Here is a 13,431-nt window from a genome sequence, read left to right on the forward strand (position 1 = left end):
GATGAATCAGTAGAGAAACAAAAGGACCTACATGTGTGTGAGTGAGCAGTGTGGGGCAAGTTACTTAGGACGAGTAATAAGGTAGCCTACTTAACTTGAAAAGTAGTAACATTACTTACCACTTGGTGTCAAATGTAACTACAGTAGGTAACTGTTTCGAATATGCACATTACCAGCCATTTACCTGCAATATCTCTTTGTTGTTGGCTAATTTGGATTGTATATAACATTTAGCGTTAGCTTCACTGTTAGTTTGTTAACTAGCAGATTAGACATCTTTCGTGTGACTAACTGTCTGACCTTATTTGTTGAAAATAAAATTGCTTTGATATCCTAGAATATGTACATTGACATTGAATTTAGGTGTAACAAGTAGCCTATTTATATGATGTTTTGAGGTTTATGTACATGCTTGCTGATTTGATGCTAGCGGACCAGGAAGAGAGGTAATTTCCTTCCTACAAACACAGAAGTGTAATTATATTTTCAGCATTGTCAGTGGTATAAAATAGCATTTGTTTTTTTGACATATTAACTACCCCTTTGGCATTCACTGTAAGCCCATTCAGTGATAATGCAAATAAACAGTCTTGCTCAAAACTCTACCAATTAACGTAATTTTGCTCTCAATCAAAAGTTTGAACTTGTTATAATAACTACCTTAAATAGACCCTAGGTTGTTTTTACTCTGGAGTTATACTTTAAAGGCTTTCATAGTTGATTTCTACTGGATTGAAGAGGCTTGCTTTATACTGAAAAGGAGTGTGTCATCAACAGTGGCATGACTTCCTGCCATTGTGAATGAAAACAAATTCATCAGGACATCAATGAATAGAATTCAGAGTAGAAAAAGGACACATCCACTCTAAGAATAGTATGGATGTCCTTGTGAGAACCCATAACCAGAGCGGGACAGTAACGGAGTACATTTACTTGAGTACAGTACTTGAGTACAATTTTGAGGGATCTGTACTTTACTCGAGTATCAATTTTGGGGAGTACTCATGACTTTACTCAAGTACATTTGAGAGGCAAATATTGTACTCTTTACTCCACTAGTGTTAATTTCGTCAGACAAGATGAGAGGAAATATGTTCGTCAACGACCTTTTTTTTCATGACTAAGACGAGACGACGACGAGAGGGCACTAATGTCCTGAAACAAGACTATCTTAAGATGCATTATTGTTGACGAAAAAAGACGAGACTAAAATGTTTTGCATGAAATAAAAATTAAGATAAAATCTCTCTTCATTTTCGTCTACAAAATGAGAAGACAGAATATCTAGCTGTTATGTTTTCAAAATATTCCGAATGAGTTCATGCTCCTGTAGGCTAGTCTACGTGCTGTTGCTGCAACCCTGTGGCTGCAACACGAAACTACATGGAACAAGAACACCGGAGATTTATGCAAGAGTTAAGCTAACTTCCTAAGCTTTATGCCACAATGCTACATACCCAGAAGTTGAAGCTTCTCTCATACAAATTAACATTCCCCAGAATGTCCATACGAAAATGTTCAGCATGTAATGTCAACTATTTATCTAGTTACACTGATGATGCAAAGTTTGCTAGCAATAAGCTAATATGGAAAGTTCGCTAGCAAGTTAGCTATGGCTAAGATGGAGAGTTTGTTTGGGGAATGTGTTGCGTGGCGAACATTGCAGTGCAGTCAAATCTTTTACTGTCTATGGTCAAATCACAGCTGAGCTATAACTGTAGCTTGACTTACCTGTGCATGTAAACATACTGACTGACAAAAAATCAGAATGAGTAATACACTATTTGACTCAAATGGTAATCAGAAATAATTTGTTAAATAATAATTAAAAGACTAAAATGTTTTGACTAAAACTGACTAAGACTGAGATACCTTTAGTTTTCTTTTGACTGAAACTAGACTAAAATGACGAGACTTTTAGTCGACTAAAAATTGACTAACAAAAATTATATTTGAATGACTAAATATGACAAAGACTAAAAAGGACATTTCGTCACAAGACTAAGACTAAGACTAAATTAAAAATAGGAGACAAAATTAACACTATACTCCACTACATTTCTATCCATAACCGTGAGTACCCGTTACTACTTCTAAAAAAAAGGAAAAAAGAAAAATCTCGGAAACCCTCAAGTTGTTGTTTCCCTCTCCTAACGTGATTGGATTGTGCAGGCACCACTGATTGGGACAGCCTATCAGCAATCACCTTCAGCTTTCCGCCAAAGTCAACTCCATGGTTAGATTTAGATAAGAGACGAAACCATGGACGAAACAATGGATGAAGACGCAGCAGGTCCATCCCGGGAATGTGCCAACCCGTGGCCCCACCTCACCAGACTATTTCAATTTTCTGAACAAGTTAATGATAGTGTTCGCTTCAAGTGTTTCAATTACAAAATAGTATTTTGTATTTGAAATACGTATTTTAAATACATGTAGGCCTATTAGAAATACTGCCCATCCCTGGCAACATGGTAAAAAGATGAAAATGACTTTCAATTCCTTTTACATTCTCCAAGGTATTAACATTAACATTTTTCATAACTCCATGTAGGACGTTTCTGTACATAAATGTAAGCACTGTGGCAGTAGTAATTCAATATTTAGAAAATGTACTCTTGATACTCAAGTACTTTTAAAAAGAAGTACTTCAGTACTTTTACTTAAGTAGACATCTGACTGTTGTACTTTTACTTGTACTTGGGTTGGCTTGTAAATTTAGCAAAGGGTATCTGTACTTTTACTCAAGTAATGAAGCTGTGTACTCTGTCCGCCTCTGCCCATAACCCATTATGAGTCAGAATGTTGTTGTTGTAAACATGTAACTGAGGGCAAGGGCAGTGACAGAGAAATAATGTGTGACATGGTTGGCTGTCATATGTGTCATCATGTTTTGTGTATCGTCTGTCTACTTTTCTCACAGGTGAAAGGTCACACACATCTGTTTGATGATGATGTGTGTGTATGTGTGTTTGTGGGTTGGGGTGGTTGGGTACCAAAAGTAGTGGGGATGAGATCATCCAGTCGTTCAGTCCCAGATTGCTCATTCATAAACTCATACAACCATAAAGGCATACTGGGCCTCATAACTAAATGTTTCTCCTGACAAAATTTCAGGGAGGTGTAGATTCTGGTTTAGTCTGGCATGTGGCTGACTATCTACTGGCAGCTATTAAGCTAGTAACCCATTTACAAAGTCACTGACAATTTTTTCAAGTCACACTATGCAAGATTTACACCCTTATGAAGACAATTTGGTGGTAAACTAACTTGTAACAGGTGAATCGTTCACCTAGCATATAGCTATACAGTATAGATGTAGCGAGTCCCTACCGAGAAAATCAGCCATGCAACTTCTAAGAGCGGCGCCGTGAAACATTACCTTGTCAGTATAGCTCTTTGAAGATAGTTTTTGCCTGTTGTTAATCCTTTACCTGCACAACAAAAGCATTTGCATTGTGTACAGGGGGGATAAGCTGTGAGAAGTTTGCTATTTACAATAGCAGAGTAACATGTAAATACATCGTGACTCTAGAGGGAGCGCTAAACTCGCCAAAAAGACCTAAACCTGCATAGTATACCTTTAAACTAATCTTGTTGTTGTGTGCTATGACTGATATTATGTATATGTTGTGTATGTTGTGTGTGTGTGTGTGTGTGTGTGTTTCTGTATGGAAAAAAGTACACGTTAGCAGTCAGATGCATTTCATTATATGTTCAATCTATTTCCAATCCATTAGGGACTGTTCGTTATTTATTGAAGGGGCCACTGGAGGAAAATAGGGGAGGGTCATGTCTTTTTATTCTTTGTTGAGGGGAGGGTCAACCAACTTTTTTTTGTCTAGGAGGGGGGGCACAATGGAGAAGTTTGCCTCGAACGTCGACTACTAGGCTGCAGCCTTCCATGCCGCGGTCCATCCCTCCAATGAGCGTCGTCAAACAGTAAACGTCATTGACAGCGCCACAGTTTGTCTGAAAGAGCGACAAGATACTTGAGGTTGGACGCTGTAAAAGCCGGCGTCTTTGGAGCTAACAGTGCTAAAATCAAGGATTTGACAATAAAAGAGTTACACATGTACACCGATGTTTGGTATTAATGTATCTTACAACCTATTAGCCTACTAGATCAATGGAAATGGGCCTGTGTTGCGCTGTATCAATGTTACGTTATATCCTCAGAAACAGACGATAAAAAAAACGTAATTTCATGGATGTTTATGTGTCTGATTGGTGGGCAGTTGTTTATTCGATGCTAATTGGATGTGATAATGATGTCGTATCTTTCTTGTCACTCAATCTGTGAAATTGTCACTCTGAGGTAAATTGCAGGAACGGAACACCCAGATCAATGCAGTGATTAATTTGACCATCATTCAAAAGGTAATTGACTTGTCAATGTAGCCTGAACAAGTGCAGACGTTACCTGTATGTTACTTACCTATGTGTTGATATTGTGTGGCCCATGGGTTCATCTTTGATCAATATTAGCTAAATAAATAACTGTGGAACTGGGATTGGCGAAGAAACTTGATTGTTTGTCTATTCCTAATGGAAATTCTTCTTTGAAATGCAGCACAAGCTAGTGGACAATGGCTAGACTAGGTTATGAAGTAATGGTCTACATTATGTAATGCTGTGTAAGTGTTTATGTGCACAGCAAGACACTTATTAGCTATTCTTCAAATTTCTTAAAGATATTACACTAAGCACTTTCACTCACAGAAAAAAGATCAGATGGTCCAAAATGAACAAACTTTATTGGAGATACAGTAAGCAGTGTTGGGCAAGTTACTTCAAAAGCGTAATGCATTATTGGGGGCCAAGCAGCGAAGCTGCGAAGGCACCCATTGTGTTTCTATGTTTTCTTATTATTATTATTATTACGCTTCCGTCATTGAAGTCAATGGCAGCCCATAGAACCGTCTGGTGAAAAGTTGTGAAATTTGGCACACTGATTAGGGACAGTCCCATGATTCATGTCACCAAGTTTCATGCCGGCACCTCGAGCGCTCTAGCGCCACCAACAGGCCAAAGTTGGACATGCGTTCACGCACGAAACTTTTGACCCGTAGGCCCAATTGTCAAAAATGAGGTATCGTTGGAATCCTTGGGCCAATCCGAGTCCAACGCACCCTATGACGTCAATTTCCGCCATGATGGATTTTCCGCCATTTTGGATTTAATCAAAAACACTAAAAAGTTTTCACAGGTCACAAATTTTGTCCGATCGACACCAAATCTGACACACATGATCTTCAGACCAAGCCTCACAAAAGATACTCCTTTTCGTCTTCGGAACTAAAACCGTTCACCCGTAACAGCCAATCAAAATTTACGGCGAAGACGCCAAACAGGAAGTGAGCTCATATCTCAGCAACCCATTGATCTATTATAACCAAACTTTGTACATGGACTCAGGACCCAATCAGGGGGACGCTCAAGAAATCTGGTGACCTTTGACCTCTAGGGGGCGCTGTAATTTAAAAACATGCCTTTTGGCCTGTAGCTGCTGTTGTGCTTAGAATTAAAATGCACTAGTGGTGTCGGGTAATACTGTTGGAGGTCCTTAGGCCGACCCAAGCCAACGTGTGATATCATCGTTATTGATTCGGCCGCCATATTGGATTAAATCAAAAACACGTACAAGTTTTCGCAGATCACAAATTTCAGCGGATCCTCACCAAAATTGGCAGAGACCATCTTTAGACCATGCCTTATCAGTGTATTTTTTTCTGGAACAATTGATAGAAGCGTTCGCCTGTAACAGCCAATCGAAATTTGCGGCAAAGCCGCCAAACAGGAAGTGAGCTCATATCTCAGCAACGCTTTCATGTATCAAAACCAAACTTAGTACATGGTCCTCAGGACCCATCAGGAGGACGCTCAATAAATTTGGTGACCTTTGACCTCTAGGGGGCTCTGGAATTGGCAAAAATGTATTTTGGCCTGTAGTTGCTGCATTATTCTGCAATGGAGGTCAATGGCAGCCCATAAAACCGTCTGGTTCATCCTGATGATGCATAAATAATTTGTTGACCTTTGACCTCTATGGGGGCATTGAAATCACAGCAAGCATGATCATATCTCAATCGATCTTTTATTTTTGATGTGAAACTGATGACAGCAAGTTCCATCTAGTTCATTCTAATGTGTGCGTGCAAGGGTGGGACGGGGTGGGATGGGCAGGGGTGGTTGCGGCGGTGGGCTGGCTGGGGGAGGGGGCGGCGACACTCAGCCCTGGTTCAGCCCCACAAAATCAGTTATGTTTTGATGTGAAACTTGACCTTGTAACTCAGCCAATCTTGGGTTGTTTGGCATGGAACTTGCTGTGACTGCTTAATGCTATATGCCTGATGCCACAGCATTGAGTTGCATGGCAAATCTGGCCTGCTGATCTCTCTGCTTGGCCCCCACATTGCTGCTTGCAGCTATATTTTATTACTTGTTACTGTCATCTCAAAGTAATTTGTTACATTACAATATTACTGTCCTTGAATTGTAAGGCATTACACTACATTTACATTACTTTCACCAAAATAACAGGAAATATGGATTTGGTGTTCTCAATAGATCTTCATGTGTTCAATGCAGCTCATTACACGGCAGGCGGTGATGTGGTATGGCATAATGACTGAGCTAGGCTTAAAAGAACACTATAATGGTTGCAGTTATGGCTCATGGGACAATGTAGGCCCCAAATGCCAAAGGTCACTCACAACTTAATATAGTAAAATATAGCCATAGTGAAATTGTATGTTGACTTTAAATGGTTCTCATCATTGCTGGTTGCCTTTCCTTCCACTTACAGTGGTGTAGACTTAATGCAAATAGTTTGAGAATAATGGCTACGATCTTTGTCTGTAAAAGCAACATTTTAGTTATTCTCACTGCTTGAAATGAGAAGTATAGCCTAACCATGTTACAGTAGATTTGTTGCATGAATGGCAGAGATAACTCAAATTCCCTTTCTACAGTCATCTAAACATATCAAACATATATAACTAACATATCAAAAAGGCAGAGATGTCTTTGTAAATTTACATTTCTTACCCTAGTGAGGATTCAAGGATGTTTACAGTCACTTACATGCTTAGAAATACAATAACTTATGTTTATGGGTTGTTATCAGATGTTATCTTTCCCAAACTGATGTATGTGTAATGGCGTGGGCTTGTTCACACCATCACATAATGGGGGAAGAAAGACAGTTGTAAAAATAGTAATTTATTAAGAAAAAAGCAAAGCAAAGCACCTAACCCCTCATTGCTCCCCGAGTGCCGCTGTTGCAGCAGGCAGCTCACTGCGCCGGGATTGGTGTGTTTCACCTCACTGTGAGTTCACAGCTGTGCTGAGTGTGTTTCACTAATTCACAGATTGGGATAAATGCAGAGACCAAATTTCCCTCAAGGGATCAAAAGAGTATACTTATACTATACATGAACTCTTCCCATGTCAAAAACAGACAGTATGTTACCATGTTATTTTCACCGCTGTTTATTTCTTTCATTGACAAACTGTAGGTCTATACTTTTTTTCCAGTAATGGAGGCCAGCTGGATTGAAGCTTTGGAGCAGTCTCTACGAAAAGAGACAAATCCACATGTTAAGAGAACAATTGTCGTGGTGAGAGACAAGAGTAAGGATGCTTTTATGACATCCCACCTTCAATCCTTGGAAGAAAATGGCCTTGGAAATTTTACAAGCCTTAAGTTGCTTGCATAACTTGCATTAAGTCTACACCACTGTAAGTGGAAGGAAAGGCAACCAGCATTGATGAGAACCATTTAAAGTCAACATACAATTTCACTATGGCTATATTTTACTATATTAAGTTGTGAGTGACCTTTGGCATTTGGGGCCTACATTGTCCCATGAGCCATAACTGCAACCATTATAGTGTTCTTTTAAGCCTAGCTCAGTCATTATGCCATACCACATCACCGCCTGCCGTGTAATGAGCTGCATTGAACACATGCAGATCTATTGAGAACACCAAATCCATATTTCCGTTATTTTGGTGAAAGTAATGTAAATGTAGTGTAATGCCTTACAATTCAAGGACAGTAATATTGTAATGTAACAAATTACTTTGAGATGACAGTAACAAGTAATAAATAATGCATTACGCTTTTGAAGTAACTTGCCCAAAGTTTGTTCATTTTGGACCATCTGATCTTTTTTCTGTGAGTGAAAGTGCTTAGTGTAATATCTTTAAGAAATTTGAAGAATAGCTAATAAGTGTCTTGCTGTGCACATAAACACTTACACAGCATTACATAATGTAGACCATTACTTCATAACCTAGTCTAGCCATTGTCCACTAGCTTGTGCTGCATTTCAAAGAAGAATTTCCATTAGGAATAGACAAACAATCAAGTTTCTTCGCCAATCCCAGTTCCACAGTTATTTATTTAGCTAATATTGATCAAAGATGAACCCATGGGCCACACAATATCAACACATAGGTAAGTAACATACAGGTAACGTCTGCACTTGTTCAGGCTACATTGACAAGTCAATTACCTTTTGAATGATGGTCAAATTAATCACTGCATTGATCTGGGTGTTCCGTTCCTGCAATTTACCTCAGAGTGACAATTTCACAGATTGAGTGACAAGAAAGATACGACATCATTATTACATCCAATTAACATCGAATAAACAACTGCCCACCAATCAGACACATAAACATCCATGAAATTACGTTTTTTTTATCGTCTGTTTCTGAGGATATAACGTAACATTGATACAGCGCAACACAGGCCCATTTCCATTGATCTAGTAGGCTAATAGGTTGTAAGATACATTAATACCAAACATCGGTGTACATGTGTAACTCTTTTATTGTCAAATCCTTGATTTTAGCACTGTTAGCTCCAAAGACGCCGGCTTTTACAGCGTCCAACCTCAAGTATCTTGTCGCTCTTTCAGACAAACTGTGGCGCTGTCAATGACGTTTACTGTTTGACGACGCTCATTGGAGGGATGGACCGCGGCATGGAAGGCTGCAGCCTAGTAGTCGACGTTCGAGGCAAACTTCTCCATTGTGCGGAGGGGGGTCACCCAACTTTTGTATTCATGAAAACAGCAAAAAATCAAATTGGCTTATAGAAAAAAGGGGGTCCAAGGCACTCTTCTTCAAAAATATAAAAAGCCTTTATTTAACTGGCTAATTCATCATAGAACGTTTAAAAACATAGGGAGAAGCAACCCACGCGTAGCGGCACAAGCAGCCTTCTTCAGAATGTGCTTCACAGACAAACAATTTCCCCTTTTGTAGGCTAATTGGAAACACCTGAGTGATATGGTGAATTACCACATAAAACATGCCAGAACAGTCCAGATGGCTGGCTATAAATGTTCACATACAAAAAAGACAAAAAAATGAAGACAAAAATAATCCACTAGGTGGCTATACATCGTAAATATAAGCCTCCAGAGAGAGTACAAGGTATAGAGAAAGACTATTACCAGTTAAGCCTAAGCAAATACATACAGAGAAAAGATGATCACAAAAAAGGACTGAAATCTATTTCTTCATTCAACCCAGGGTAAACTGTGGCCTGTAGATTGTAAATGTAGAATGTTTCTCTTTGTAAAAGTAATTTTAATCGGTCACCACCCCGAATGTTCTTTTTAATAGTTTCTAAACCCTCTACCATAAGGCCTTCTGGATTGCAGTTGTGCACATTTTGGAAGTGTTTTGCCATAGGGTAATCCAAATTATCTTTTCTAATGGCGTTTTTGTGCTCACATGTCTTTAAGGCGTCTCTTGGTTCGACCAGTGTAAAAGCATCCACATTTGCATGATAACCTATATACTGTACCACAAACGGAGTATTGCAATTACAGTTTTTCTCAGTCGCTTTGGTGCTTTTTGCAGATCAGAATGAAAATTCTCATAACTATTAGTTCAACCTCCACAACATTTAGTCATTTGTGCACATCATAGTAGCAAATTCTCCTTCCTCTGAACAAATTGAAAATGCTTTTGGACATGTATCAGTTGCTTTCATACAATTCTCTGCTGTTTTTTAACATTATCATTTGCTTATGTCATGTCAGTCAAAATGAACTATACTTATGAATGCTGAATAGTCGTTCCCTATAAAACTAATAGTCTTCATTTCATTGCTTGAGTCATTACATACAAAATTGTTGAACTAGTTATCAAATTCTGTCACAATGTTGTAGAATTGCAAAGAGTATACAGTAAAAATGTACGTATTCAGTGTCTTGTACTCACTTACTCGCCTTATGTGTAACTTTACTGTAGTTTTCAAATGCCTGTACAAGTACTGTATAGTGCTGTCTTGAGCATGTTCAGGTAGTGTCACCGAGTTCTGACCTTTTTTTGCATTGGAAAACACTGAGAGAACTGTCATAATGAAAACATGACAAAGCCATTTGACTATCTTGTTCATAAACGATGGTGTCAAGACTTCTCATTTTGATGACACTGACAGTTTCATTGACATAAATATTTGCTTTTGAGGAATGGACTATCCATTTTGAGCAAGTGACGTGCTTTTGCAGGTCATCCACTAGGTTTTGCAGTTTGCACTAATTGTTTTGAGAAATGCACTAACTGCTGTGCAAATGTTAATAGTGATGTGAGAAAAGCACCAAAGCGACTGAGAAAAACTGTAATTAATGTTTTTATATTATGCGTCTTGTTTGTCTTGAAATCACAGAATTGTTTGCATTCTTTAATGTTGGAACAATGATTGCAAGATCCACATCTGTAGGTACCTTTTAACTGTCTATGAAGCCAAGTAACCTGTTTTTTAGCAGGGAGATGACTTGGTACTAGCCTATCACGTAGTGTGGGAGCCCTCCTAAAGCTGATTATTGGTGGTGCAGAAAACACTTCTCTGAGTACCGGGTCACTCTCGATGAGATTCCAATTTGAGTGTATTATCCTTGTAACAAAATATGCCTGGTTTTGGAGTTTTATGCTCCTGGTTTTCTGGAGTAGCTCTGATCTAGGAATGGACTGAGCTTTCCTATAGGCATTTTGTATAGTTTCTGTGTGGTCAAATCAAAGTGGCTTGTTTGATTGTTGATTTCTGTCGCCATATAACGTTCTCTTTCGTTCCATAGCTGTCAACATTGAACACTGAAAATAAGGGAGATTTCCCAGGTTTCTCACCCAAAATATGGGAAAATGTCACATTCATCCCCATTAACTTTGGGGTTGGAGCAACAAAGTAGTCTTCTTTATTCACGCCTAACAGCCTAAATTTATAATTTGATCAACTTTATTCAGCCCTAAAAAGGCTAAATTTACCTTTGGTTTACATTTAGTTTACTGTGTAGCTTAACTTTAAACAGTGTGCATGCTTAACATAGTAAAGCATAGCCTACTTGTGCTTCATTCATCCACACATCCAGCTTCTAACGTTTTGACAAGCATTTCTACCAATTGACCTTGTTCCTGCCCATCTCTAGCTTTGCTGTCTCCATCCTTTCTGTTTTTGTTGTTTGCAAAAAATATATATAGTATTTATGGGTAACCAGCAACAAGTGCAATTTGTTAATCGCTGTCATTTTCTCATTCGCAAACAAAAATGTGTTATGTTCCAAGTAGCAGTGCGTAATTCTGCTTCATATAGTTGAACAAATACATTTGGTTATGCATATAAATATTCAGTTTATGGTCTACAGTGTAGAGTTGGTAAGTTATGGTAGGCCAACTTGGAGTGAATATACAAACAGGGGAAATTCTTTGTCTACTCGTAGCTGAGTAGCCTGATAGGCAGGTGTGCACGTAGACATACTGTAGGCTACGGCCGAACACTGCAAGCGCTAATGAGTCAGGCCAGATGGCAGGACTAATGTTAGGAGAGTATTATGGGATATTCTACGGGGAAATATTAAAACGGCAAGACAGCGGGGAAAAATTAAAATATGTGATAAACCCGGAAAAAGTTGGCATGTTAGGTATGTTTCGGTCTCTGTGATTATTTGTGAAATTCTGCAAACAGCCTTTTCAAGTCATTTGAGAAGGAAGGAGTGCAGCATGCAAGCTCCCAAATTGACGCTCGTCGGAGAAATGGAGTTTTGGATAATGTCAGCTTCGGCAGCTTTACAATGACTGAGGAAGCCTAGAGACGAGTCCATAGCAACCAGTTCATGTGTTGAATTTGTTATTACCCAGTGTCCTTTGTTGAATGGTCTCAATGTTTTATTTCATGTGAATACTATTTACTAGAGAAGTAACTTATTTCAAGTAGGCTAATGGAGTTATACAGGAAGTGTGCATTTAGTTTCCATGCTTATTGTGTATGCGATGGAGCATACAGTGTGTAAAATTTTTATTTCGGGCTTTCTGCTATATGAGAGCCATCACTCTACTATTATTCCCAGTCATTATCATGGGAAATATGTTCAGATATGCATCACATTATTATAATGGCATTGTATAACAACCCTTATAGTACAGTATATTTTAAATGTTTCAAATGTATTTATTTCTTGCTTTTATTTCCCCCTCCAACTTGTTGAGGCCCCCCTGGCACCCCCTCGCGGCCCCGGCCCCCACTTTGAAAACCACTACAATAGAGGGTTAATACATAAAATCTCTTGCATCCTCTTAAGATGATGATACATGGGGCAGCTTTTTGAGAAAAGTTGCTGGGCAACCATATAACCGGTTCTGTGTGTTCTGATTACACCGTCATATGCACATAATGGTAACAATGTACAGTTTGTCCACCTATAATGGCTCTACGTAATGAGATGTAATAGCTCTATACACATTACATGCACACAACCACACAGAATTGTACATTCACATTTAAATGAAACACACACACATACACATACACACATGCACCCATGCGCGTGCACATACACACACACACACACACACACACACACACACACACCTTCAGGCACCCATTACATTACATTGCCTGCTGAACCATCGGCCTGTTTTATGAAGGTCATTGGAAGGCTGGATTCAGTCCAAAGAAGTGGAAATGGATCTAATGTAGTCTGTCACCACCCTCGATGGCCCATTCAGATCAACTCTGCACCACACTCAACATGGCTGCCGTCAGACACAGGTTAGCTTCACCCCACTGTAACAGAGAATATAGTCTATCACTGTAGGCCGCAAGAGACACACTGTTGCCTGCTGTTGTTCTCAGTTGAAAAGCGCTAGTGCTAACATAGCATATAGGTCTCATCAGCCTACATTAGCCTATAGAATCTCTCTAATACGCACAATCAAGGGCGTTGGACTGGGGGTAAAGGGGTACGGATTACTAGGACCCAATGGGTGGAAAGGGCCCCAGAAAAGTCAGGAATATATTTTAATTTATCTGAATATTTTCATTTCCAAATTGAATGTCAAAATGAATGTCAGGCAAAATGTAAAATGAGTGTATTGGCTGAATAACTTAGTTGATTGACTGAATTTTGTATA

The 13,431-nt window shown here is 39.0% G+C and overlaps 1 long non-coding RNA gene across 1 annotated transcript; it reads right to left on the minus strand.

Moving 5' to 3' along the window:
- Positions 1-7,478: 7,478 nt before the first annotated feature.
- LOC121718422 lies at positions 7,479-7,705 on the minus strand. The gene is made up of 2 exons (XR_006033942.1): positions 7,662-7,705; positions 7,479-7,577 (listed from the first exon to the last, which is right to left on the minus strand). It is a non-coding gene; the product is annotated as an uncharacterized LOC121718422 (long non-coding RNA).
- Between the last annotated feature and the right edge of the window lie 5,726 nt (positions 7,706-13,431).

The sequence above is a fragment of the Alosa sapidissima genome, chromosome 9 (assembly GCF_018492685.1).
Source record: "Alosa sapidissima isolate fAloSap1 chromosome 9, fAloSap1.pri, whole genome shotgun sequence".
Taxonomy (NCBI): Eukaryota; Metazoa; Chordata; class Actinopteri; order Clupeiformes; family Clupeidae; genus Alosa; species Alosa sapidissima.